The following is a 25,527-nucleotide window of genomic DNA, read 5'->3' as shown; positions in this document are numbered from 1 at the left end:
AGTGGGTGAAGAGTTATCTACTCACGTGTTCATTATAGCCTTGACGATAATTATATATGTTTGAGGAAAAAAAGAGATCCAGCCTAATGTCCAACAGTAGAGGATTGGCTGCGGAAATTATAGTACACCCATATGGTAAACTACTTCTGCAGTAAAAATCCTGGTTCGGAAGATTATGTGTTGACATGGGAAAATGTTAATGATACATTGCTAAGTAAAAAAGCCGACTACATTACGGAACGTACAGTATGATACATTCATTTTCAAAATTTTTGATTAGGACACAGACCAAATCTTTAATTAATGTCATTTTTTTTCTCCTTCTCTTGGCAAGCAAGAGGAGTATTATCTGGAATAATGTAACCAGAAAATGAAACAGAGAGACAGAGTCCCACACTAAGCGTGTCACGTGGATTTTTAGAATCATTAGGAAAGAGAATAGGCTGTTGGCAAGTCAAGGAAGTGGAGAAGCTGAGGAACTACAGGGTGTCTAGAAGTGGAAACTACCCTGGGTTTAGGGGGCTCAGGCGTTCCACTGTGCAAATGATTAGGTTTGCTTGGATGTTCAGGGCAGCTAGCTAGAAGGAAGGTGGATGTCATGCCAAGACCTAGGGTCTCTCAACCTCCAGTATATGCTAATACAGAGTCTGTGTTGATACTTATGGGGGACCCTGTTTCGAAGCTTCTTGAACTGAGATGGGGGTTTCTTCCATCCTCCACCACTGGATGTCTATGAAGATCAGAAAGTGGCAGGGTGGTGCCTGAGACTACAGCACAGTTTTAGGGTAACTCCTCTAGGTATGTTGGGGCCTCTAGAGCTGAGATGGTGCCTCAAAGGGAAATATCACCAGTATCTGGGTGCTCATGGGTAAGGTGAGGTACCACTGGTTTTCCTAAGAACATACCTCTGCTTTCTTAGGCACTTGCTGAAGCGAGTCTCCTTTCTTACAGTCTTGGTTGTGAGCCTAGCATTTAACGGCTGAGCCAGCCCTCCAGCCAGATTCTTCTTCCTTAAAATGGGTTTCCTGTTCTCAGCTGACTAACTTCCCAACTCAAGGCAACATTCGGTCTTCACCGAATTCAGTTTGGAGACAAGGTGCAACTGTGGATGGCGTTGGCTCTTGTGGACAGCTGACCTGTGGCCTCCCTTTTCACTCTGGCCTGGACTATTGCAGTAGTTTGTGACATTTTCCTGCTTCTACTTTGAGACCTAAACAGCCAGAGGAATCCTGATAGGACCTCTGTAAAACGTGTCCCTTCTCTGCTCACATGTTCCAGGAGCTCCTGACAGACTCCCAGGAACAGTGGAGTCTGGCCAAGCCTGACTGCTCCATTTACCCTTTCACCTCCCCCTACTCTGGTCCGATCTTCCTCCCCTGAAGCCACAGCCTCCCAGCTCAAACACCCAGAGATAACACTTGCCTTGGGCTCTCGGCATTGCTTGGTTCCTCTTAAGAGTCCTCCCAGGAAACCTCCTCCCTCACTTCCTTTACATTTTCATCCCAATGTCACCTTGTCAGGGAGACCTTCCCTAGCACAGACTGTAGCTGTCACCTTGCTCTGCAGTCCCGTTCCTGAATAGACTACCTACCGTACTTTGCATTGATTTTTATTTTGAATTTTGGTCATGGTATTTGGGGATTGAGCCCAGGGCCATGTGCATGCAAGCCAAACATTCTACACTGGACTATATTGTATGTATGTGTATGTGCAATTGCACATGCTCTTGAGTGCACACAAAGGCCAGGTGAGGACAAACCTTATTCCTTTGAGACAGGGTCTCTCACTGAACCCAAAAGTTGCTACTTTGTGGCATGCCGGTAAGCTCCTAGGAGCTGTCTGTCCCTAGTCTGGAGTGCACTGGAGAACGGTTTATTTAGGTCATGCTCAGTGTTCATGGGTAATAAACAAAGAAAAAATGCAGGTACAAGTTCTGTTCCCAACGCAGGCCCATGCCCTCCCCCAGCCCTGGAACCCCAGTCTCTGTTGCATATACTCCAAAGGCTTCTTTCGTTACCGTCCATTACTCTAAGTGCCATGCACTGACTAATTCACCCATTTAACTTCTCATTCATTTATTCATCGTACCCATCAGCACAGACATAGACACAGTTTCTTCTTCTTTTTGTCGAGACAGGGTTTCTCTGTAGCTTTGACATCTGTCCTGGAACTAGCTCTTGTAAGACCAGGCTGGCCCTGAACTCACAGAGATCCACCTGCCTCTGCCACCCGAGTGCTGGGATTAAAGGTGTGCGCCACCGCCGCCAGGCTGACACAGTTTCTTTTTAAGATGACCCCAGGTCCATAGAGCACAGACGTATTTAGGACTGACCATTCCCATAGCAAGTGGAAGGCTCTTCTGAGAGTCAGATACAGGAAGTCAGGGGAGAGGGTCAGGGAAGGGGTAGACCAGTAAGCTGCCACAGTGTGTGTGTGTGTGTGTGTGTGTGTGTGTGTGTGTGTGTGTGTGTGTGTGTGTGGTGGGGGGAAGTAGGTAGAACAGGAAGCACCAAGACTATTCTTTGGTTGCTATGACTGATTGAGATTTGGGGGTAACTGGGGTTAGGGAGGACACAGCTGAGCTGGAGCCTGTCTTCGGAGGGTCTCAAGCTATCCCTGCAGGCTTGCTGGTACAGTCCCCACTTTGTACATTTTACAGGCTTCTGGAGAAAGGGGGAGTTGGCTCCTTTTAGCAAACAGACGGGGTTTAATTGCTGTTACTGTCAGTGTAGTTGCAAATATCATATAAAAAGGACTTTTTGGCTAATTGTTTTTAGGATGAAAATTCAAGAACTATGTATAGATATTATGCATCCAGGGTTCTTGAAAGATCAAACTGTTTCTATTACCCTTCAGCGCCGTCTCTAGCGTGAGGCACTGAGATCTGCGAGCGCCTGGGACATGCAGTGATCCCTCGGGACTCTGAGAGGCTAGACCAGAGTGATAGAAGTCACTTTCTTTTGCTCTGGTGGGAGGAGGATGTAGAGACAGCTAGTGCCCGCCCTTCGGTTGGCCAAACGCCCAAAAAAGAAAAGCTGGTAATTCACAGGCACCCTTAGCCTCAGGCACTGGTCTCCCATGGACAGCCCTACCCCCCAGCCCTCCTCCCACTACTCTGAGCACCCAGGGAGAAGCTGAATGGTGTGGGCTCCTAGGGTGTGAGAGCGTAAGGGGCCACAGTGTCCGCTGGGCTCCTGGACAGACCCAGGATTGTGGGTTGCGACGGGAGGTAGCCTGGGCCGGGGAGCCGCGCTGCTTCCGGCGTCTCGCTTCCCTCACCTCAGCTTCTCCTCCTTCTCCCTGAAATGGTACAGTGCGATTTTCATGCTGCACAAATAAAGCAAATTCATATCTATTCATTGCCATCTCGTCCTCATGTTCAAGCCTCTCAAATTTTAATTTGGGAGCTTTTAGAAAGGCAAATTTATTTGTGACACCATCCAAATTCTATTTTATTGGAATTCTATTCTCAAAGGATGTAGTTGACTCCTGAGAAAGCTGTGGGCTTCTCCTTTTGATATTTTCCCAAATGGTGTGTGTGTGTGTGTGTGTGTGTACACATGCATGCACATTCTCTTTTGGATTCTCTGCATATCTTATGTACAAACACATAATGCATATTCACAAGGCAGCCACAGAAGTGTGTATATATACATATGTGTTTGTCACATATATGTGTAATACAGTGCAGACTCCCATAAGCCAATATTTAAGTTCTATTTAATTTATGTAACAAACATTTAATAAGTACTCATGATTCATTAAAAACCATCCTAGGCCCTAGGCATAAAGTAGTGAGCAAGTCAGATTTAAAAAATAAAAAGACTCAGTCTTGGAGAGCTAATATTTAAATTAACAGGATTGTTAACAAAAGGTAGCCAGAAAATGTAAGGAACTACAGTGGGTGAGCTGGCTATGGGTAATGTCACAGACCAATCTAGAGTCCAACAGTGATGTCAGGGTTTCTTGCCATAGATGACCTCTCAGGGAGGTTGGGGCTTGGTCCAGTAGAGTAAGAACTTCTAAATCTTTCTAAATTGTCAATGAAAAGAGATGGCAGCAGGTTGGTGGAACATTTCAAAGGTGACCTGTGTGATTTGTATATATATGTGTGTGTACATGCTTGCCCGTGTGTGTGTGTGTGTGTGTGTGTGTGTGTGTGTGTGTGTGTGTGTGTGTAGGCCAGGGGACAACCTTGGTTGTTGAGCCTCAGGCGCCATCTCCCTTGTTTTTTGGGACAGAGTTTCTCACTGGCCTGGAGCTGTGGGGCTCGGCTGGCTGGCCAGAGCCCCAGGGGTGTGCACGAGGAATACAAGTGCATGCTATCATGCGTAGCTTTTCAAACGTGGGTTCTGAGCTAAGCTCGGTTCTTCTTACTTATAAAGCAAGCACTTTACAGACTTGAGCTGTCTCCCCAGATCCCTCGGGGACCTGTTATCTTTTTAGCCCACAATGATACTGGATTTTGACTTTGGTTACATCTCGCCCATGCTTCTAGGCTTCCATGCTTCTTCCTCCTCCTCTGTAAAACCTTCCTTGCTTTTACCAGTTAGCACCAACATTTCATAGACGCCCTGAGTCTGTGTGATTCATCCAGCACCTGACATGCCCTGCCTTATTTAAGGATGTATGAGTAGCCCTGTCAAAGAGCACTCGGGACTTCAGGATGTTGGCTCTGCCCATAGGGCGCTCTCAGCCCAGTACTGGGACAGTCACACCACCTGCAATTGCAAATGGAGCTCCAGGTGGATGGCAGAGGCATGTGCCAGATGTCATCAAGGAGGTAGTGGTAGGAAGGTGGTGGCAGGGTGCCCTCAGGGCTTCAGAGCCTCCTAAAGGAAGCCTCCAGACCTTTCTTAGTCCTCCCCATCACCCCTGGAGCTATGATGGTCATATGCTCTGCTCTGCAGTTTAATTTTTTTTAGACAGCACTTAAAATATGGTGATAAAAATACATATTATATAATATTTGGAAAAACATCTAAGCCCAAAGAAGAACATTAAAAACCACTTCCAATCCTACAGCTGCCGCCTGGATTTGACTCTTAGGAACATGTTGGTGGGTACACTTTCCAGTTTATTCTCCCATGCAAATTTTCCCATACACCCAAATGGGGTAGGCTCCATCTAATTACTTTTACTGGACTGAGATTGCCCTGTGGGCAGAGCCAGTGTCCTTCACGGGTGGACCTGCAGACATTCCCTGAGTGCTCTTAGATTAATTGTGGGTTAACCATTTTTCTTTCTTTCTGAGGCAGTGTCTCGTTGTGTAGCCCAGGCTAGCCTTGAGCCTGGAATCTTCCTGTTTCAGCCTCCCACACACTGGGATTACAGATGTGTACAATTATGCCAACATCTATCTCGAGACTTGTAATGTTTTTGTTTGGAGTGGGCAGGCCTTTTGTATCCCAGATTGGTCTCTAACTTGCTATGCAGCTGCTGATGGCCCTGAACTTCTGTCCCTCCCGTCTCCACCTCCTTTCACCCAGACCAGAGGCCCACACTAATAGGAAGCAGAGCTTCGTGTGTGCTAGGCAAGCAGCTTGCCGTTCGAGCTGCAGCCAAGCCCCATATCTTAACGACTTTTAATTGGCTTTTTTTGTTTCACATAGCAACATGGCATAAATATCTTGATGGGGTCCTTTTATATTGTGCTTATTTTGATAGCTGCATACTATTCCACATGCCACTAATAGCTACCAATCCTCTCAATGGGTAAACAGGTCATTTCTAATTTTTAACTTATACACACACACACACACACACACACACACACACACTAATTTGTAAGTAGTATAAGTTATCTGGCGGTGAATTGTAGATGATACACTATTCACATCCTCTATAATTTTCTGAATCAGCCCAGCAAGCACTTAACATGGTTGATTTTATTTTGGTAGATAGCACTGTTCAATATAATTTTTGTACAGGCTTCTAGAAGGAACCTTGGGTCAAAGCCTGTATATATACATGTGAAAGGCATTTGACATTAGTGCATCTGTCAGAATCTCAGCAATTTATACTCCCACCAACACCATATGAAAGGACACTGGATATTAATTAATTAAAAAACAAAGTTATGACGGGTGGTGGTGGCACACGCCTTTAATCCCAGCACTCAGGAGGCAGAGGCAGGCAGATCTCCATGAGTTCGAGGTCAGACTGGTCTACAGAGCGGGTTCCAGGACAGGCTCCAAAGCTACAGAGAAACCTTGTCTCAAAAAAAAAAAACCCAAAAAACAAAAAACAAAATCAGAAAAGAACCAACCAACCAACCAACCAACCAAATAAACAACAACAACAAAAAAACCAGAACCTCCCCTTCCCTGAAAAAAAACAAACAAACCAAAGCCACATTCAAGAATTGCCAATTTAACGGCCATAGTCACCATGGGGCAGGAAAGTAGATGATTTCTTGTTTGGTCTGCATTCCTCACTGCCTGCGTCTATTTTTCATAGATTTATAAAGTGTTTCTCTAAACAGAATTTTCTGGACTGGGAGTACGGTTCAGCAGCAAGGTGCTTGTCTAATATCCAGGAGGCCTTGGGTCCCATTCCCAGCCCTACCCAAAACATCCTATTTATGTCCTTTGCTAATTTTTAATGCAATGTCTATCGAGGGCTAAAATAGATTGATAACTGTTCAAATTTATTGTGCCAGACTCTGTCCTGAGCACTTCACATCCTATTCGATTTCTTCCTTCCTACCGCCCCGTGAGGTATGTGCAGGGGTTAGCCTGCTCTAAGTGCTGTGTGCGCCCGTGAGTGTGATGACATTTTGTCATCTGCACATCGTGTCTTTCCCATGGGCACTGCCTTTTAATTGACCTTTGAAGGTTTTGTACTTAGAGCTTCAAGGTTTTTCACCATGATATAAAAATGTTGTGCATTTTATTCTTTTATGATTTAACATTAAAAATTAACATTTACATATCTTACTTCACATAGTTAATTTAGAATTTATTTTGATTACTGGATGAGAAAGAACTTCAACAACCTTGTTGTTGTGCTGGGAACAGAACCCAGGGTCTTCCATACGCTAGGCAAGTGCTATCACTGAGCTACAGACCTAGCTTCTCCTAAGTTCTTTATGCTTTGAGACACAGTCCCAGAATGTTTTCCAGAAAGGTCTGAAACTCATGATGTAGGCCAGGCTCGTCTTGGCTAACACAGTATTTCCCTAAAGCCTCTTAGAGGGTAACCTATCCTTTCTCTTTTGTTCGAAATGACCTCTTCAACTTGGGTTGAGTATTCCAGTTGGTTCCAGATCTTTCTGTTCAATCTCAAGGATATGTCTGTGTATTTTCCCACCACAACTACACCTTAAATTCCTATAGTTTTACACTATGCATCAATATCAGCAAGATTGTTCCATCTAAGTTCCTACCACTAGTCCTCTTTTATAAAATTTTCTTGAATATTCTATATAAATCTTTTTTCCTTCTAGGGAACACTGGATACCTTAAATTCCAATAATAAAAACCATTTTAAAAGGGTTTATTTATTTTTATTTTATGTATAAGGGTGTTTTGCCTGCATGTTTGTCTGTGCATCATGTGTGTGTGCAGTGGCCATGGGGGCCAGAAAAGAGTGTTAGGTTCCTTTAAACTTGAGTGGGCATATGGTTGTTAGCTGCCATGTGAGTACTGGGAATTAAACCTGGGTACCCTGGAAGAACAGCCAGTGCTCGTAACTGCTGAGTCTTCTCTCCAGTCTATAAAACTTTGATATTGCATTCTAATAAAATCATTGTTTATCAGACAAATTAATTGGAGACTCTCAGCTTATGAACTTACATATACAAGCACATCTGCATGTCTGTATCTACCTATGCATATATATGTATGTATCTATCTATTTACATATTCATGTATCTATCATCTATATCTTCAAGCCTTTCAGTTTTTCTGAAACATTTCAGAAATTTTTCACATTTATTGGATGATTTTTTTTGCTGTTTCATACCCATTTACTAGAATGACATATAAATAAATAGATCTATCATATTTTCTGAAGTATCAGTATAAACAAGGTAGATTTTGTGCTTCTAAGTGTCAAGGACATTTGAAGAGGAGCATCTTAGATATGGAAATGTGGTGGTTTCAGGACTGTTCTATGGTGAAGAGGACCACGATGTGGAGTGTTTACAATGGCAACAGCAGCAGACAAAGCCAGCAAGTTCAAAGCATACAGTTCCTTCAAAGTGGCGGACATCCGGTACCCATATTTGGCTTCACGTTGTGTGTTGCCAGAGACTGAGAGTCAGATGTTGGCAAATCCAGAGGAGGGATTGTAAACAGCATTCTAGACTGGCAGGAGTGCCAGGCTGTTGGTCTATGGCATCGTCTGGTTTCCTCAGATGGTGTGCTGTGCATATATGCACATATGTGTGTTTATTGCATTTCTCCATGGGCTTTCGAGTTTCTTGAGGCCATTTGATACTAACCTTACTAACCTTCTATAGCTTCCTACAATGCCAAGTAAAGTGTTGACTTGGGCAGGGGAGGGGGGATGGAGGTATGTGCCTGGTCAGTCTTGCGTGGGTTGAATCTTCTTTTGTTATTGAAACTATCAACGATATGGCCAATAGTGTGGAATGGAAAGAAGGCTACTCTACCCAGCATACAGTGACGATTCTGGGGAGAAAATGCATCAGCTATCACAGTTCCCATATCTGCCCCCATGCCATCTAAGAAGACATTCTTGCTTAGGCCAAGAAATAGCTATTTAGTCAATGTCAATACTCCAGGTGGCAATACCCAACCAAAGTGGCCTTGGTAGTCATACAGTCAACTTATCATCTAAACTGGAAATATACTGGGGCCAGAAAGATGAGCAATCTCACTGAAGTGAATAAACTCATGGTAGGCTGGTTCATGGGCTCCCTGGAAGCCACTTTGTGGCCCAGTCCAGTGAACTTTGCTGTGGAAGAGAAGAAGGAAGAGGCTGTTTGGTGAAGGGGAATGGAGGATGTTTGGAGGCAGGTATCTTAGTTAGGATTTCTATTGTGGTGACAGACACCATGACCAAGGCAACTCTTGTTTAATTTAAATGAGGTGGCAGCTTACAGTTTCAGAGGCTTATTTAGTCCATCATCATTATGGTGGGCAGCATGGCAGTGTGCAGGAAGACAGGGTGCTGAAGAAGAGGCCGCTACATCTTGATCCATAGGTAACAGGAAGTAGACTGAGTGTCACACTGAATGAAGCTTGAGCAAAGGAGACCTCAAAGCCCAGCCCCACAGTGACACACTTCCTCCAACAAGGCCATACTCATTCCAACAAGTCACACTTCCTGATAGTACCATTCCCTATGAGCTTATGGGGCCAATTACATTCAAACTACCATGGCAGGGGAGGTTGTGGGTGATAAGCAGTGGCGTGTGGTCAACGTTGGAGGGTGTATGGTTTCTGGAGGAAGCTGTGAGAATACCTCTACTAGGTCTTTATGATCAGAAGGTCCTGGGGGAGAGAGGGGTTCTTGAGAGGGGCAATGTTATGTCAGCCTGGCCATCCATTATGAAAGTGTCAAAGGCAGTGGGGTCAGAACTGGCACTCTAGACAGGATAAGGGTTGATGCCAATGCATATGGCAGAACTCAGGGTACAGAGTCAGACATGCACCAGTGCAGGGAGGAGGAAAGTGGAGCCTTCCCAGAGGGGCTAGGAAACTGGGGCAAACACCTTGAGATGGCTAGGGAACGAGAGAGCGTGGAATTGGGTGCTAAATTGTGCGGCACACAACCTGTGCTAAGTGGGAGGTGGGGGGAAGGGCCAGGTCCTGGAGTCCCAAGGAAGGTGCCTGAAATTTTTAAAGGTACCTGAGGGTTTTTAAATGGAATGATTTCAAAGGAGAAGTGTTCGGAGAGACAGGGTGCAGGGGGGGAACTGGTCATCCTTTTTCATCTTCTGTATTTTGTGTTGCTGCTTTGATACCCCGAGGGGCACTTGTTCTGGAACTATGTCCCTGTCATGGCTGGCTACTTCCGAAAGTCTGTAAGGCATCTTCCTGCAAGCACATCCATCACGTACACACCAACCAGCCCTGAGCCCATCCCTTCCATCACTTCCTCTCCCTAACTCTCTCATATCTTGCCAATAGTCTCCTGACCTGTGCCACCCTAGGGCGGGTACCAGGCAGCTGGAGCATACCCCCATTGCCCCAGAACCCACTGATATCATGCCAGCTCACCAGTTAGAGCTTGCTTGCCCTGATTCTGCTCTCTCCCTGCAGAAACCACAGAAAAGGCTCCAGGCTATACTCTCCTCTGCCACCTCTGCTTCCTGACACGCCCTGGGACTTCCCCATGTGGCCTTGTGTGGCATGGCACGGCAGGCCTCCTTCTGCCGAAACAGTGAGTGGCATTGCCCTCTTCCATGCCATGCCTATAAAGTATGACCTGGATGCCCTTGGGAAGAAGGGAGGTAGGGAGGCAGGGAGGCAGATTATCAATTCTCGGGGCCATTGATACATAGGAAGGACCAGATTTTGCAGGGAGACAAACTAGGGTGAAATTCTGCTCTTTCCTATCACTCTCCCTTGTTGCCAGAGCCTCCCGATTTGGTCTTCTCCAAGAAGCCCATGCAACATTCCCATTTTGTTTATTGCCAAGCTGAGTCTGGGGCTCAAGTCAGCTCACAGCTTCTTTCCATGAGTGACTCTTTCAGCCAGTCCTTCAGCTGAGTTGTTTTCGTGTGACATTCATTGGCAGCTCTAAAGCTAACGTGGAAGATGATTTCGGAGCTAAAGACAGGTGGATTGGGAAAGTTTTTCTGATATCCCTAAAGTTGCATCCCTTGGCCAAGTGAAATCCCAAATGTCGGGTTTTGATTTCTAAAGGGAGAGAAGGTGAGAGCTGAACTGCCCAGGGTGAGCTTCCCTTTTCTTCTTCATTAGTCAGACCCGAAAGATGAACCCCTTGGCACCCCTGGAGACCTAACTAACCACCTACTAATCTCCAGTGGCCCACCAAACATGAGCTGAGGAGTGGCTTCTGTCATCTCAGTAATGTTGGTATATTAGAGATGAAAAGTTAGGACCCTCCCTTCATTGTGGACCTCGGGTGTCTGTGTCTTCATGGGTATGACTTGAGGTGCCTTCTAGCTCTAGAGACCTAGAAGACGTGAAGCAGGGAAGAGCCAGTCTGTGGTGGCAACCTTCTCCCAGTTTCAGGCACGTGTTGGGACTGAGCAAGCATGCATATGTGTGTGTGTGTGCATGTGTGTGTGTGCATGCGTATGTGTGCGCGTGCGTGTGTGTGTGTGTATAGAGCTCAGCATGAGCCATCTTCCTCTATTACTCCCCACCTTTGTGAGACAGGGTTTCTCACTGAACCTGGAACTTACTGAACTTACTGAAACTAGGCTAACAAGTGCCCAAGACCCTCTCGTCTCTGCCTCCTAGTGCTGGGGATTTGAACTCAGGTCACGCGCATGAACATTTTATCCACTGAGTCATCTCCCCAACAATGCGGTTTTTGACGCTTTACAGCAAGGAAATAAAAGCTTCCCCCTTCCCAGAGTCCTCCCAGGGCATAGAGTCTCTGCTAGCCTAAACCCCTGATAAACAGCGCCTTGGCTACAGGGGGCACACAGCACGTGTCAGCATCCCTGGGGCGACCGCTCAGATTTATTCCTAGGAAGGGGAGCCAGACTGGGGCAGGTGGCATGCAAGCTGGTGCAGTGGAGTGTCCTGCCCGAGGAGGGGCTGCAGAGGGCAGCAGATGTGTGTCTAGGAGCCAACCCTCACTGCTCAGGATTCTTCTTTACCACATTATCACCAAGAGCCGAATGTATGGCCCCTTTCTCTGCCCATGCCAATCCTACCTGACTTCAAAGCCCCATCCAACCTTACCTCTCCTTGGCCTACCTGACCACCACAGTTTCTCTCAAGGCCAGGCTCTCTGTCCTGATCTTCCTCTACCCCTCCCTCTGCCCCCGCTGCCTGCCTCTACAAACGGGGCAGGTGTCCCAGGCAAGTTTGTTTGGTTGATGAAGCCATACTAAGGAACTATTATTGTGGAAAGGAGCCCCCATTTTCTCCCCAGAAAGGAGGCAGTTCACAATGGGGGCTTCTGAGGGTACATGTTCTGTGTGAACTTAGGTGATCTCATAAGAGCCTCGCTTCAGCCCTGTGAGGTGCCTGGTGAATCTGCCCTTCACAGACGGGGGCTCCCTGAAGGACATAGGAACACGGACCCAAGTCCACTAGACGCCTGTATTCCTGCTCCTGACACTGAACTACCCTGCTTCCTAGGGCAGAAAGGGCCCCACGTCCTGGCTTTTCTCTCTAGAAACACCTGTTTCTAATGCGCATCAGGCCAGGGGCCACAGGCAGGGTCTGCACAAGCAGTAGAAGAGGGGTCGTGACTGGACCTCTGGGCACTGCAGCCTTAAGGTCACTTTCCAGGAGGTGAGGGTTTCATGTTGGGGGAGGGGCCTGGGGAGACAGCATATCTCCCAGGGAAAGGGGTGGGCGGGACCCGAGCTTACCTCCCCAGAAGCGGTTTTGCACAACATGTAAAGATGGGCACCCACACACACAGTGTGCACGGCATGCACACAGACACACACACACAGGCCTCCCCACCCAGAGCAACATGGCTTCCCAGCCACCTCAACCCTCCCCCCACCAAACCCCGTCTCCCTCCTACCCTATATGTGCAATCTTGTGAAAACTCCACCACTCTTAAGGTTAATAAGGCTCATTTGCTTAAGATAGCACCTGTTTCTATGGTGACTCCTGCCACCCAGAATCTGTTCATCAACGGAGACAAGAGAACAGTGACTTCCACCCTCTTTGAAAGGAAAGAGCTAGTTCTTCGCGGAAGGTTTGATAGGCCAGCAGCCCATAGAGCTCTGAGCATTTGTCCTTCCACCCCTGGAGGGGGGGGCATTTGTGTGCCCCCCCCCCCCAATTCCACAGATCTGCTGATTCCTCCGTGGACTCTTCCGTAGCTCTGGACTAGTTTCCTCCTCCTCCTCTTCCCCACCCCCCCCCATATTCCTCCTCACCATCTTCCTCCCCCTCCTCCTCTTCATCCTCCTTCTCATCTTCCTCCTCCCTCCCCTTCCTCTCTGAGAAGCAAAAACTCTAGCGAAGGAGGGCGCCGTACTCTGGGTCACTAGCTACTCCTCCCTGAGTTTGTGACCTCCACACTAGCTCCGCTAGGGTTCTGAGGGGCCGAGCAGGCTAGCCGATGAACCCGAGGATGCTCCCGAGTCCTTCTCCTTAGCCTCCTCATCACATCCTAAGTCTCTAGCCCTAGCAAGTCTGGCTTCCTGCAGCTGACCCCAAATATACCTCCTGGCTGGGGCTTTATCCATCCCCAACAGAGCCAGGATGCTGCTGGCTCCTCCACCCCTCCCTCCTAAATGAGAGCTGTTCCGGCCCTGCCCTACTCTGCGACCCACTGCAGTCTTCTGGTTAATAGCTGAGGCTTGCGACAATGACTGGCAGTAGTACTAACCACCGGGGGCAGATCACGAGGGACGCAGGTTCCCAGGCAGGTGTGACTAACCATAAAGCCCCACTGAGAAATGAGTCACCTTTTTAAATAAGTGAGAGCAACTTCCATGTTCTCCCTCCAGCAATGCGACTCTTGCCGGTGTTTGGAAATACCCTGTAGACTGGGAGAGCAAGCATGCAGGGACTTACAGCTTGGAACTTACAGCTTGCTTTGTGTGTTCTGAGACCCGCGAGAGCAGGTTGTGCTTAGGAACAATGTTTTTGCAGAAAGATTGAGAGCAGCTATGTAGAGGACCCAGCCCAGAGCTCTTTACTATGGGAACTTGGTACCAGTCAGCACAGTACCAACCAAGTCCACCTGCCTGCCTCAGTGTGTAAGGGAGACATAAGAGATCCACCCGAGAGCAGAGGCTACAGTAAAGTCACCTACCTGGCCAAGTGGTCTAGCAGACAAACCTTCTGAATCCTGCTCCCAAACTCTGAAATGTCACTCAGTCCCCATCAAGACAGAGCTGACTCCCCACGGCTTCTGAGGTCCCTCATCTCTCAGCATGGAGTTCTGCTCCATCAATACAGGCTTCTGATGGGCAGCGCCCGAGTCCCACACTTGACTGTCAATCTAACCCAGCCTCCTGTCCAAGTCCTTCTCCTTGAACTCACTCCCTGTCTCAAGGCAGCAAGACCTGACTGCCAGCAGTCAGCACACTTTGCTGTGCCAGGCTCCTGTCATGTCCTCCTGGGACTTCAGTTTCTTTCCGTCTCTTATTTGACATCTCCACAAGGAGATCCAGGAAGCCTTTTAGCATGAACTTGTCTGAGTGTCTCCATCTTAGTCAATGGCACCCAACACTAGGAGCTGCCATCAGCTCACCCTTCAGGCCTTTGTCTAATCCATCAGCAAGTCCTGATGGCTCCTGACCTCAGGGCAGGCCCTGAAGCTCTCTCTTCCATGCCTTCTACTCTTGTCTTGGGGAAGACCATTGTCATCTCCCAGGAAAGAACAAAATTGTCTCTTGGGGCCATCTACAGCCATGGCAGGCAGAGAGAACTTTTTAGAAATGCAAGCCCAGTTTTATAATATTCATTTGTTTAGAAACAAGATCTTGCTATGTTGTCTGGGCTGGTCTCAAACTCTGGGCTCAAGTGCTCTTTCTGCCTCCTATAGAAGGAATTGCAGATGTCTGGCTTTGTACCTGACTCCCAGGCAGTTTTTCTCCCTCCCTCCCTCCCTCCCTTCCAGTCTGTTTTTCTTTATCTTACGTTAAATGAATTTTTTGTTCAAATGTATACCTGTGTACCACGTGCATTCTTGGTGCCAGTGAAAATCAAAAGAGGGTGTCCGATCCCCTGTAATTGGTGCTGTGGGTGATTGTGAGCTGTCATTTGGGTGCTGGGAATCTAACTCAGGTCTTCTATAAAAACGACAAATGCTCTTTACCGCTGAAAAACCTCCCTCAACCCCCACCAGGCAGTTTCTAACTCAGGTCAAAACCCTTCTGTAGTGCATGCACTAAAATTCTTGCCCCAGTCTAGGCAAAGGCCTTGCACTGATGTTTCTTAATCCTGGTGTATCTGTTTTTTTTTTTTTTTTTAATTCCTTTTCTTTTCTTGCAATAAGAATACTTTATATGAGATTTCCCCCTTGAGTTCTGAGTGTCTAATACCTTGTTAACAAGGAACTGGAACTTAATTATCTCACCTAATTGAGAGCTGTTCTCTGGCAACGTTTCTCCCCTACCCATCACCTCTCCTACACATTCGCCTCACCTGGGGAACCTTAAAAAAACTAAGTGGCTACTGAGCCCGACCCCCGGGCTCTGATTTCACTGCCCCAGGTGTGGTGTTCAGGGAGACTCTAGTGAATGGTGAGGAACATTAGAACCTCCATTTTTCACGGCCCCTCTCAGCTCACTGACCTCATCTCCGGAGCACTAGCTCCAGCCACACTGGTGTCCTCTCCCTTCTGCCTGGCTGGTCTTCTCTTTGCTTGGTGACATGGTGACCATCGACTTGGCTCACAAATCCCTTTCTCTAGGCAGTCTGCTTCTAGCCCTCTTTTTCATTTCCCATGATCCTCAAGACTTCACTCCACCCCAACACTCCTCCCCTCTAGACCAGTCATTGTTCCCCCCCGCCCCCCCCCCCGCCCCCCCCCCCCCCCGCTGGTCTCTGTTGCCAGACAGGAAGTTCTTTAGAAAGAAGGCGTCTGATGGGGTAAGCTTGCAGATGACTGAACGGAACCTGTTGCCTAGGACATGCTGAGCACATGCCAAGTGAAGGAATGAATGGACAGCCATGGTTTGAGCCGGTCAGAGACAGAGCAGCCATGAGCATCTTCAGTGATCAAAAGCCTCCTCTTTTTCTGATGTGGCCTAGGATTATCCTATGTTCTATTATTATCTGAAAATTCAGGTTTAAATTAGCTTAGGGATTAACACCAGCTTGTCTTGATCTTTTTCCCCATGAACCTCTGACATGCCAGACCTTCCCCATCCTGAATGCGCAAAACTGACCTGATCTGTAAATATAGAACTTTACATCAATCCCTATTAAATTCGTTTTTTGTTTTGTTTTGCTTTGCTTTTTGCAGTGAGGGTCCCTACTTCCTGTTTGTCAAAAGCAACCCTTTTATGTTCCTCATAATTATTAACTGCTGATATTAACTACTTCCTGAAACTCTGTGTGACCTACAAATATGGTGGCATGTTCTCCCTCAGGCACAGAACAAGGCAATGGCTTGTCCCCAGTGACCTACTCCGCAACCACTGCTAATTCACTTGTCAGTGCTCTTCAGAACTGGCTTGTCAACCAGCCACAAACCCACATCACCTCACAGTCAGTGAAGCCAAGCCTCCCCTCCTCATTCACAGGCTCCCGTGATTGGTATGGCTTAAGCTTTCTCATCAAGATGGGCTGTGCTTGCTTAGGGCTCCCTTCTGTCCAAGGGATCAGTGCCCGTGCCTGTGAAGACATCCAAGTGGACTGGAGTGACCGGCTTTTAGGGCACCTGTGTGGATTCCTCAGGTTGAGTTTATGAGATCTTTTTAATTTTGATAAGGATTGGCTAGAGTGATAGTTCAGTGTTCAGAAGGAGCATTGGTTGTTCTTCTAGAGGATCCAGGTTCACTTCCCAGCACCCACAACAGGTAACTCACAACCACCTGCGATTCCAGTTCTGACAGATCAGGCACCCTTCTCCTGGCCTCCAAAGACGTCTGTACTCATACAGTGAATATACATACAGATGCTTAGGAACACACAATTCGCAAAAAATGAAATCGATAAAAGAACATAATTTTTTTTCTTTTTCTTTCTTCTTCTTTTTTTTTTTTTTTTGCAGAGGCCTGATGTGACACCGGCCTGAGCTCAGGAAACCGTGCTGCCCTTTTGCATCTCTGGAGAAGGCGTCACGATCATACATCTTAGCCCCTTCTGGATCTCGGAGGCGCAATTCGTCTAAAGCTCCTGACCCACTTAAAGCACCTCAATTTTGCAAACTGCGCAAGAGCTTGTGGGATGAAGGAACAAAGCAACAGATGGTTCCCAGAGGCTGTGACCATGGAAAGGTGTGGGGACACCAGAGACAGGTCAAGAGGAGGCTGTGCAGCCTTCAGGAGTAGGCCCGGGCCTGAGGAGAGCATAGAATCTGGGTTCCAGTAGGAGAGCTGTCTGACACTGTTTAGATTTTTAGAAATTTTTAGTGCCTGCCCCAATCCCACAACCCAATCTCATCCTGCTAGGCCCCACTTATTTTTTCAAAACAAAATATTTATATTTTATGTGTGTAGATGTTTTGCTTGCATGTATATCTGTGTACTAAGTGCATGCCTAGTGCCCAAAGAAGTCAGAAGACAACATTGGATCCCCTGGACCTGGAGTTACACTGGTAACTTGGTGGTTGTGAGCCACCAAGTAGGTGTTAGGGACTAAACCCAGGTCCTTTTGAAAGAGCAGTAAGTGCCTCTTAACCACTGAGCCATCTCTCTAGTCCCTTGACTGCTTCCTGGAGTCTGGAAGGCTACCCTCCTCCCTCCTTTTGTGAGTGCTGATCTGGGGTGGTTTCTAGACAGCCTCCTGGTGCCGCAGCTTTCTTGGGTGCTGGTCACCTATCATCTTAGGGAAGTGTGGCCAGGGCAGAGGCCCTCACTCTGGATGTGACATCTACCTTAATGCTTTTATTCATTCTCAGCATTGCAAACAGGCAGAACTTCCCTCAGACCCTGGGGCATTCAGAGAGTCTACCATAGCGCCCCACCCCCACCCCTGCCTGTCTGCCTAAGAGCTGCTTGCATAGTGTGTTGGATAGTTTTAATTTTTTGTTATTGTTGTATTTGTTTTTTTTCCAGTTTGGCCCAAATTAGGGTCATCTAAGAAAAGGGAATTCAACTGAGAAGCTGTTTCAGTTGTATTGGCCTGTAAACAAGTCTGTGGGCATTTTCTTGATTAATGATTGATGTGGGAGGGCCTGGCCCACTTGGGCGGTACCGTTCCTAGGCAGGTGGTGTAAGCAAGCAGGCTGAGTGAGCTATGGAGGGCCAGCTTCACTCCTTCATGGTCTCTGCTTCAGTCCCTGCCCTGAATCCCCTCCATGATGGACAGTGACCTGTAAGTCAGGTAGATGCTTTCCTTGCTTCACAGGTTGCTTTCAGTCATGGTCTTTATCACAGCCATCGAAAGGAAACGAGAAAACACAGGTTAGGTAACTGAGGCCCAGGGGACAGTGGCAGGCCCAGGACAGGAACAGATTGGGACTATGGGTGATAGTTGGGTTTGTTGCACAACTCTGTCCAAGAAGCAGAGCCAGAGCCGCAACCCTGCTCGACAGGGCTGCTGGAGCTAGAGAACAAGACTGTGTGTGTGCGTGTGTGTGCGTGTGTGCGTGCGTGTGTGTGCGTGTGTGCGTGCGTGTGTGTGCGTGTGTGTGTGCGTGTGTGTGTGCGTGTGTGTGTGCGTGTGCGTGTGTGTGTGTGTGTGCGTGTGTGTGTGTGTGAGAGAGAGAGAGAGAGAGAGAGAGAATGTTTTCTGCCTGCTCCAGGAATTCTCCTGGATGGCAGAATTGGTTTCCATAACGACTTTCTGATATAAACATATTTGATAAAAATAAGTTAACAGTGGAGCTGTGGTAGAGCAGATTCTCAGAGTGCAGGGAGAGAGAGAGAGAGAGGGAGGGAGGGAAGGGGAGCGAGGAGAGAGAGAGAGAACGCCTTGAAGAACAGCATTTTCTTTCTTGTTCTCCCCTCCCTCTTCTACTTACCATAAACCCACTGGAACCCTCTATCACATCCCTATGTACACAAGCCCCCTTTCTTCCTGTGTGCCTCATATTCATGTGCTCTCTCTCTCTCCCTCCCTCCCTCTCTCTCTCTCTCCCTCCCTTCCTCCGTCTCTCCCTCTCTCCCTCCCTCTCCTTAGTTACCTGAAGTACTGCAGTATGTATGGGATAATATGATAAATTCATTTCCAATTCACTGCATTATCCCTTGAATATTTTAATGACTCATTGAATGGAGTAAAAAAAGCTATTTCAAATGAACAATTATGCTGCATTAGTCTAAGGGCTGATTATATTTAAACACTGCTCACATGGATAACAGGACACAGCGACCTCAGCATAGGAGAGCTAATTTGGCTCTTATCTCCAAATAATTTTACACCGCAAATTACCGTGAAAACCTAAAGGGCTTTAAAAACATTCATCAAAAGATAATATTCCACTTTATAGCAACATTTTATTTAAATTATTTTGAATGGGAGTGAAGGCATCTCTGGGGTAGGACAATGACAGCTGAGTGGGGGACTGTGAGTGATAAGAAACTGGCGAGGGGTTAAAAATAAAGCAGAGAGTATTGGGGAGGAAGGGGCTGTGGCTCTGACCCAAAGGAAGTACACAGAAGCCCGACCAGCCCAGGAAGCCTGCACTTTGCCCTGATGCTGGGGATGGGAGAGTGCTGGTCTGGTTCAGAGGTCAGGGGGCAAAAAACTGAGACAAAAGACTGACTGCTCCCAACCCTGGCATGGTAGCACATTCCTGTAATCTTAGTGCTTTGAAAGCAGGGGAAAATGGCAAGTGCAAGTTTGAGGCTAGCCTGGGCTATAGAAAGAGTCTGTGTGTGTGTGTGTGTGTGTGTGTGTGTGTGTGTGTTACTCTACACACACACACACACACACACACAGAGAGAGAGAGAGAGAGAGAGAGAGAATAATAATAAAACAACCCCTAAAATAATAACAAACAAACAGCAACAAAAAAGGAATTACTTATCTCTTCAATTTGCCCTCTTCATTGCTATTGGTGGTCCTGATAAAGATAATTTATTCTGCTTATTGTTGTTAGCTGGGTTCTGAATATACATACATACATATGCCATATTCCATAATTATTTATAGGTACATATGTAAATCTCTACAGGGCTCGCTGCTTGGTTCATTAGGAATGAGGACAGAACGCTACTCTCTGTAGTGTCTCTTTCTAGGAAGGCTCTTCCTCTGGGTGAATTCAAACTCCTTCTTCCTTGGGGAAGAACTCTCCGTGGTCAGTTTTCAGTGGAGAAGCCAAATCTCAGAGATGTCAGGGGACTTGCCAGCAATTTTTCAGGAGCATATTAGAACATACTTTTAAAAAAATATCTATTTAATGTGTGTGCAGAGATGCATGTGTGTGCATATGTGGAGAACAAAGGACAATCCTAGCGGTCACTCTCGGGTGTTATCTTTGAGTAAAGGTTTCTCATTGGCCTGGAATTTCACCAAGTAGGCTAGAAGAGCCCCAGGGACCTTTCTTTCTCTGCTTCCCCAGTGCTGGGATTAGAAGTGTGTGCCCAGTTTTTTCCATTTATCTATTCATTTGTCTATTTACTTTAACATGGGTTCTGGGAATTGAACTCATGCCTTCATGTTTCCAAGGCATGTGCTCTACTAGCTGAGCAATCGCCCCCAGCCCCAGTGTGGATCACTCAAATATATGCTGACCACAGAAGTCAAAAGCAGGGAGAGCTAATCCTGTCTCTGTTTGTTAGATTTTCTATTCCTCTTGTTCACCTAACATACTTAGAGGTCATTTACACACACACACACACACACACACACACACACACACACACTATAACCTTTTATTACAGAAAAAAATCCAACCCTATAGAAAAGTAGACAGAATAATGACCCCTTAGAGGTCCCTTTGATTTAACCCAGAATTGGTTGCCATTTATGGCTGCCAAAGGTTGAGGGCACTGAGTGAAAGGGGAAGTGTGAACTTGGCGGCTCCTTTTCTTTTTTAAAACAAAAAAGACATTCAGGACAAATTTTAGAATCATTGACGGTTTCTGGGAAGATTTTCTTTTTTGGAAGAAAAAAAAGGTACTTGTCTCCTTAATTATTCTTCATATTCTTTGTCACCAGTCATGATAGTCTTTGTGGAAAAGCATTCATGTACCATCTTCCTGTGTTTAATATTCCCATTAACAATAAAAAAAGAGTCTAATGAAAATATCCGCATGAAAAGCTCTGAGCGCTAATTTCAGAGACAAATAAGACAAGGAGCCAATAAACTCTTCTCCTGGAGTGAATGATGCAGACTAATTGATATCTCAATTGGGCCTCAGCAGAACTGAAAAGCATCTGTAAAAAAACCCCGAGGACATGGCACCAGGGAGGAGGATGCTATCCCGCTCTGGGATGCTAGGAATTCCTGGTCCTTTGTTTGTATTTTAAGGCAGCATCTCAGTGCAGAGGCCAAGCTAGCCTGGAACTCCAGGTCCTTCTGCTTCAGCCTCTTGCGTGCTGGGATCACAGGTGTGTGCCACTATGTCTGCCTTTGACTAGAAATCTCTTTCACCCCCTGAAAGAGTTTCAGACAGGGGCCGAGGAGCACCTCGTGTGTTATGTCTACATCCCTGTATCCCTTGGCATGGCTAGGTGGGGTGTGGGTGGGTATCTTGTACCTAGTCTTGTTGCTGAGCCCATGGGAACCGACAAGAGAGGGGAATTCTACCCAAGACTGCCTCTGGACCCTCATAATACCACCCCTGTGGAAGACATCACCTTCCTGGATTTCATTTGCTTTCGTGACTCTAGAGCTCAAGGGGTAGGTACTTGGCTTGGAGCAATGGCCATAGCAGCAGCTCAGTGCCCAACTGCTTAAAGCCAGCTATGTACTATGGACTTTTGCTCTAAGTATTTTACCCGAAATAACATAGATAAACATTATTTTAACAGTGTGAGGCAGAGATTATAAATATTTCCACTTTACAGATGAGTACATTGAGACCCAAAGAAGCTGAGCAGCTTGCCCAAGATCACACAGCCAATAATGGTTGGCTTGGGATTTGAACCAGAGTGGTCTGACTCGAGCCATTGCTCTTAACCACCACACAAGGACTGGTCCTGTTTCTTGCCCCTTTTGACCTCTGACTCTTTATTTAAGATGTCCTCTTTCCTAGAACCTTATCCTTTTCTATATGGACTCTGTGAACCTGTCTTTTGGATGGAGTTGGGGGAAGGTGGCTACAGATGTTCCCCCATGTTCCTGTTCTGCTCTGGATCGCCTTTGAAAACATTATCTCCACTGAAGGGGTTCCATGGCCATGACTTGGCCTGATGTCCAGTTATATCTGGTTGTCTGGTACCAAGGCTAGCTTATCTTCCTCCAGGTTACTCTCTGTGGCCATTGGGAATCACAGGGCCATTGTTACTCTGTTTGCAGTGGCTTTACTACATGGCTTACTGATGAGGGTGTCTGAGTAATGGTTGATGCGTGGGGTGTAGTTTTATGGGGTCCAAAACACGGACCAGGTATTTGTTATTATGCCAAGGCAGCATTCCATGGGCAATGTGCCCTAGAAGCCTCTACTCATTCAGCAGTGTGCTGGAGTCATGGGAATGGGGCAGAGATTGTTTTCATCTTACAGAGGGGCATGGTGGTCCCTGGACATAATGGGACTGATAAGAGACTGATGGACATGGTGGGGCCCCACAACAGTGTTGTATGATATGAATCGTTTAGAGTCTGGGACACATATCCAATACCTGCAGCTACAATCTACCACGACAGCTAGCAGAGACTGTCATTGAACCTCTCTAGCCCCCGCTTTCCTATCATTTAATGAAGCAATGCTAGCTCACAAAGTGACTGATGTTTTAATCGTTTCCAAAATGCTTTTGTTTGAAACAGCCTCACGGGCTGGGGAGAGATGGAGAGATGGTTCAGCGGTTAGGAGCACTGACTGTTCTTCCAGAGAGCCTGAGTTCAAGTTATAGTGGCTCACAGCTGCCTGTAACTCCGGGGCCAGGGAACCTGACACCCTCATATAAACATACATGCAGGCGAAACACAGATGCACACAGAAAGTAATAATTAAAAAAAAGAAAAGAAAACAGCCTCACGAATGGGTGACATCAACTGTCATGCCAGGTCTGAGTGCTACAGCCTCCCCCACCCAGAGCTCTTCTGAAGGACTTGGTCAAGGTGGAAGCTGCTACTCGTGTATCTGCGAACTCTTCCACAGCACGGCCAGGGAACTGGGTGGCACCTTAGAAGATACCTTGGTTATGGCCAAAGACTTCATCAGGGCCACGACCAGGCTGCCTCTGTCCCCTTGAACTTCCTGGGAAGGTCCTGGTACCCGGAGGTGAGCCAGTTGCCAGGTAATGGGCCTCTCCCCACCCAAGTCTGTGGAGTTCTGTGGGAAGGTGGGCTCAAGAATTTACCTTCCTCCGTGGTATCAGCCTGCCCTTCTGTGTGAACCTCAGGCTCCTAGGCTTGGCCAGAACCCCACCCCCCACCCTGCTTTCTTCAACAGAGCTCCAGGACCCGAGACCTGAACCCACTTGGCCGATGCTGTCTTTCTGGCTAGCAGAACACAGGGGCAGGTGGCAGGGCCAAGTAACTCCATCAGGAAAAGCCACAGCTTCCTGCCGGGCACCCAGAAGAAGGAAAGTGGGTGGCAATGTGACTGAAACCTGAGCCTCCTCTGGGCGAACGGGAAGGGAGGGCCATGCCCTGGCAGGTGGCTGTGGTTAAGCGCTGTGGCTTAGCAGGCTTGCCTGACAGCTGCCACCTGTCACCTGCCACCTGCTGTGTCTGAGCAGGGCTTCTGGGGCTAAACCCTGGCTCACAGCACAGACCTGGTGTGAGGGCTATGTCCTGAGTGAGTATTGGGGTGATGGGGGTAGGTGGCATGGGGTGTCAGACATCTTGAGGGGTTCTGTCACAGTCCCAGGGCTCCCCAACTGGGAAACCATTCTGCCCACATGGCTTTTTCCTCGGGCCTAAGAATCCCGACTGAAACCTTCTCACAGGGAGCCACGTGTGTGCATGTACCTGTGCAGGTGTGTAGGTGTGTATGGGGTGTCTATGAGTATGACCTAGAAAATTCCTTTCTTGAACTTCCACCCATAAACTGGAGAACAATGATGCTCTAGATGGAAGCCAGTCTGACAAACTGCCCATCTACCGTGCCCTCTACTGCCACGCCTGCCACACACATCAAGACACCTCCCCCACCCCCCGGTAACACTGTCCCTTTGCTAATTGCGAAGTTCTCCCACAGTCCACTGCTGCTTATGAAGCCCCACCTGGGCTACAACCAGGCTGTTTTCAAGGAGGCATGTCTCCCTGAACTTCCTCGGAAGGGTCCTAGTGTTGGGACATTGGTTGGTTGCCAGGCTAACGCCCCTCTCCCTACCCACCTACCCACTCTGGTGTGAGAGTCTTCCCTGATGAGGAGTCAGTGGCTTAGTTAAACTCATGTCCCTGCTTCTGCCTGTGGTCCCAGCATTCAAGATACTAGTCTTTGCCTCCGTGGCTTTCTCTACATTTTCTAGGGTGTTTTGTTTTTGTTTCTGAGACTGGGTTTCTCTGTAACTTTGGAGTCTGTCCTGGAACTAGCTCTTGTAGATCAGGCTGGCCTCAAATTCACAGAGATCTGCCTCCTGAGTGCTGGGATTAAAAGCTTCCCGGGTGTTCTTCATGGGGTCATCAGGATGACCACAGGAAGTCAAGAGAAACAGGGAGTGTCTGGTCTCTGGGCTGGCAACCAGTTCTTTCTTAACTCACAACACATTCAAACTTCATTTTCCTACTCTACTGTCTCAGAAGGCAGAGGCCTTTCCACGTTCTTTGCAAAAGCTGCGTGTAGGCTGTCTGGGCATAGATTTCAAAGGCTACAGGCTAATGTGGATTTCTCCAAAGTGTTCTACCAAGCCGCTCATGAATTTGAGATTCCGTAATTGAACAGGATTGGGAAACAAATTTGGGTTACATACAGCTAGACCTCTGTTCCCTGTGGGTTCCACATCCTCAAATTCAACCAAAAGCAGATTGGCAAGAAAAATAGGGAGAGAATTACATCTGCGAGCAAGTGCAGGCATTTTCCTCTCCCCATCATTGATTCCCTAAACAATACAGCACAACACGATACCTAGGCAGCGTTTGCATCGTATTAAGTGTGAAAATCAGCTAGAGAAGATTTAGAGCATCTGAGAAGAAGTACACAGGCTTGTCTCAAACATTGTTTCATATAACAGACTCATGGTGGTTCCCTGAGGGTACCAAAGGGTGACTGTGATGTCTATTCCGATAGCGGTATCTTTAAAAGCCCACTTGATGAGATGAGAGATCAAACCAATTCAAGCCAGATCTAACACTTGTGTTGGTATAGTGTGTGCCTCAGACGTATTCTGAAAAAGGCGAGCTAGGCTCCTCCCCAGCTATCATGAAACCAACTCGCAAGCATTGACTTATTTCTATATAAAGAAGCGAGCTGTCCCTGCATCCTTTGTGCGGGGACACATTCTCCTACTGCCGCTCATACGGCAATAGGAAGGCCCATCACGTGATCATCCAAACCCTGCCAATCAAACTGGCGGACCTCCGCCTCCCCACACACACACACCAAACCCCAGTGAAGTGCTTGTGTCAACTTTTAGACTTCCAGAAGTTTTGTGAGTCGGCTCTTCAGTCTCCAATACCTTGAAATGGTATCAGAGAGGAAGACCTCTATCACAAAGAATAGTAAATGCACAGAATCGACGTTTTCTACTGCTCTTGTCCCGAAACCTTGTTCTC

The 25,527-nt window shown here is 47.3% G+C and overlaps 1 protein-coding gene across 5 annotated transcripts in view; it reads right to left on the bottom strand.

Annotated features, from left to right (window-relative positions):
* The window catches only part of Pebp4 (phosphatidylethanolamine binding protein 4), a 236,452-nt gene that overhangs the window by 70,211 nt on the left and 140,714 nt on the right, over positions 1 to 25,527 (bottom strand). The gene's annotated exons all lie outside the window — the stretch shown is intronic.

Source organism: Myodes glareolus, chromosome 12 (assembly GCF_982192425.1).
Source record: "Myodes glareolus chromosome 12, mMyoGla1.1, whole genome shotgun sequence".
Classification (NCBI taxonomy): domain Eukaryota; kingdom Metazoa; phylum Chordata; class Mammalia; order Rodentia; family Cricetidae; genus Myodes; species Myodes glareolus.
The sequence above is the reverse complement of the archived record's forward strand: the minus strand, read 5'-3'. Positions and strand labels throughout refer to the sequence as shown.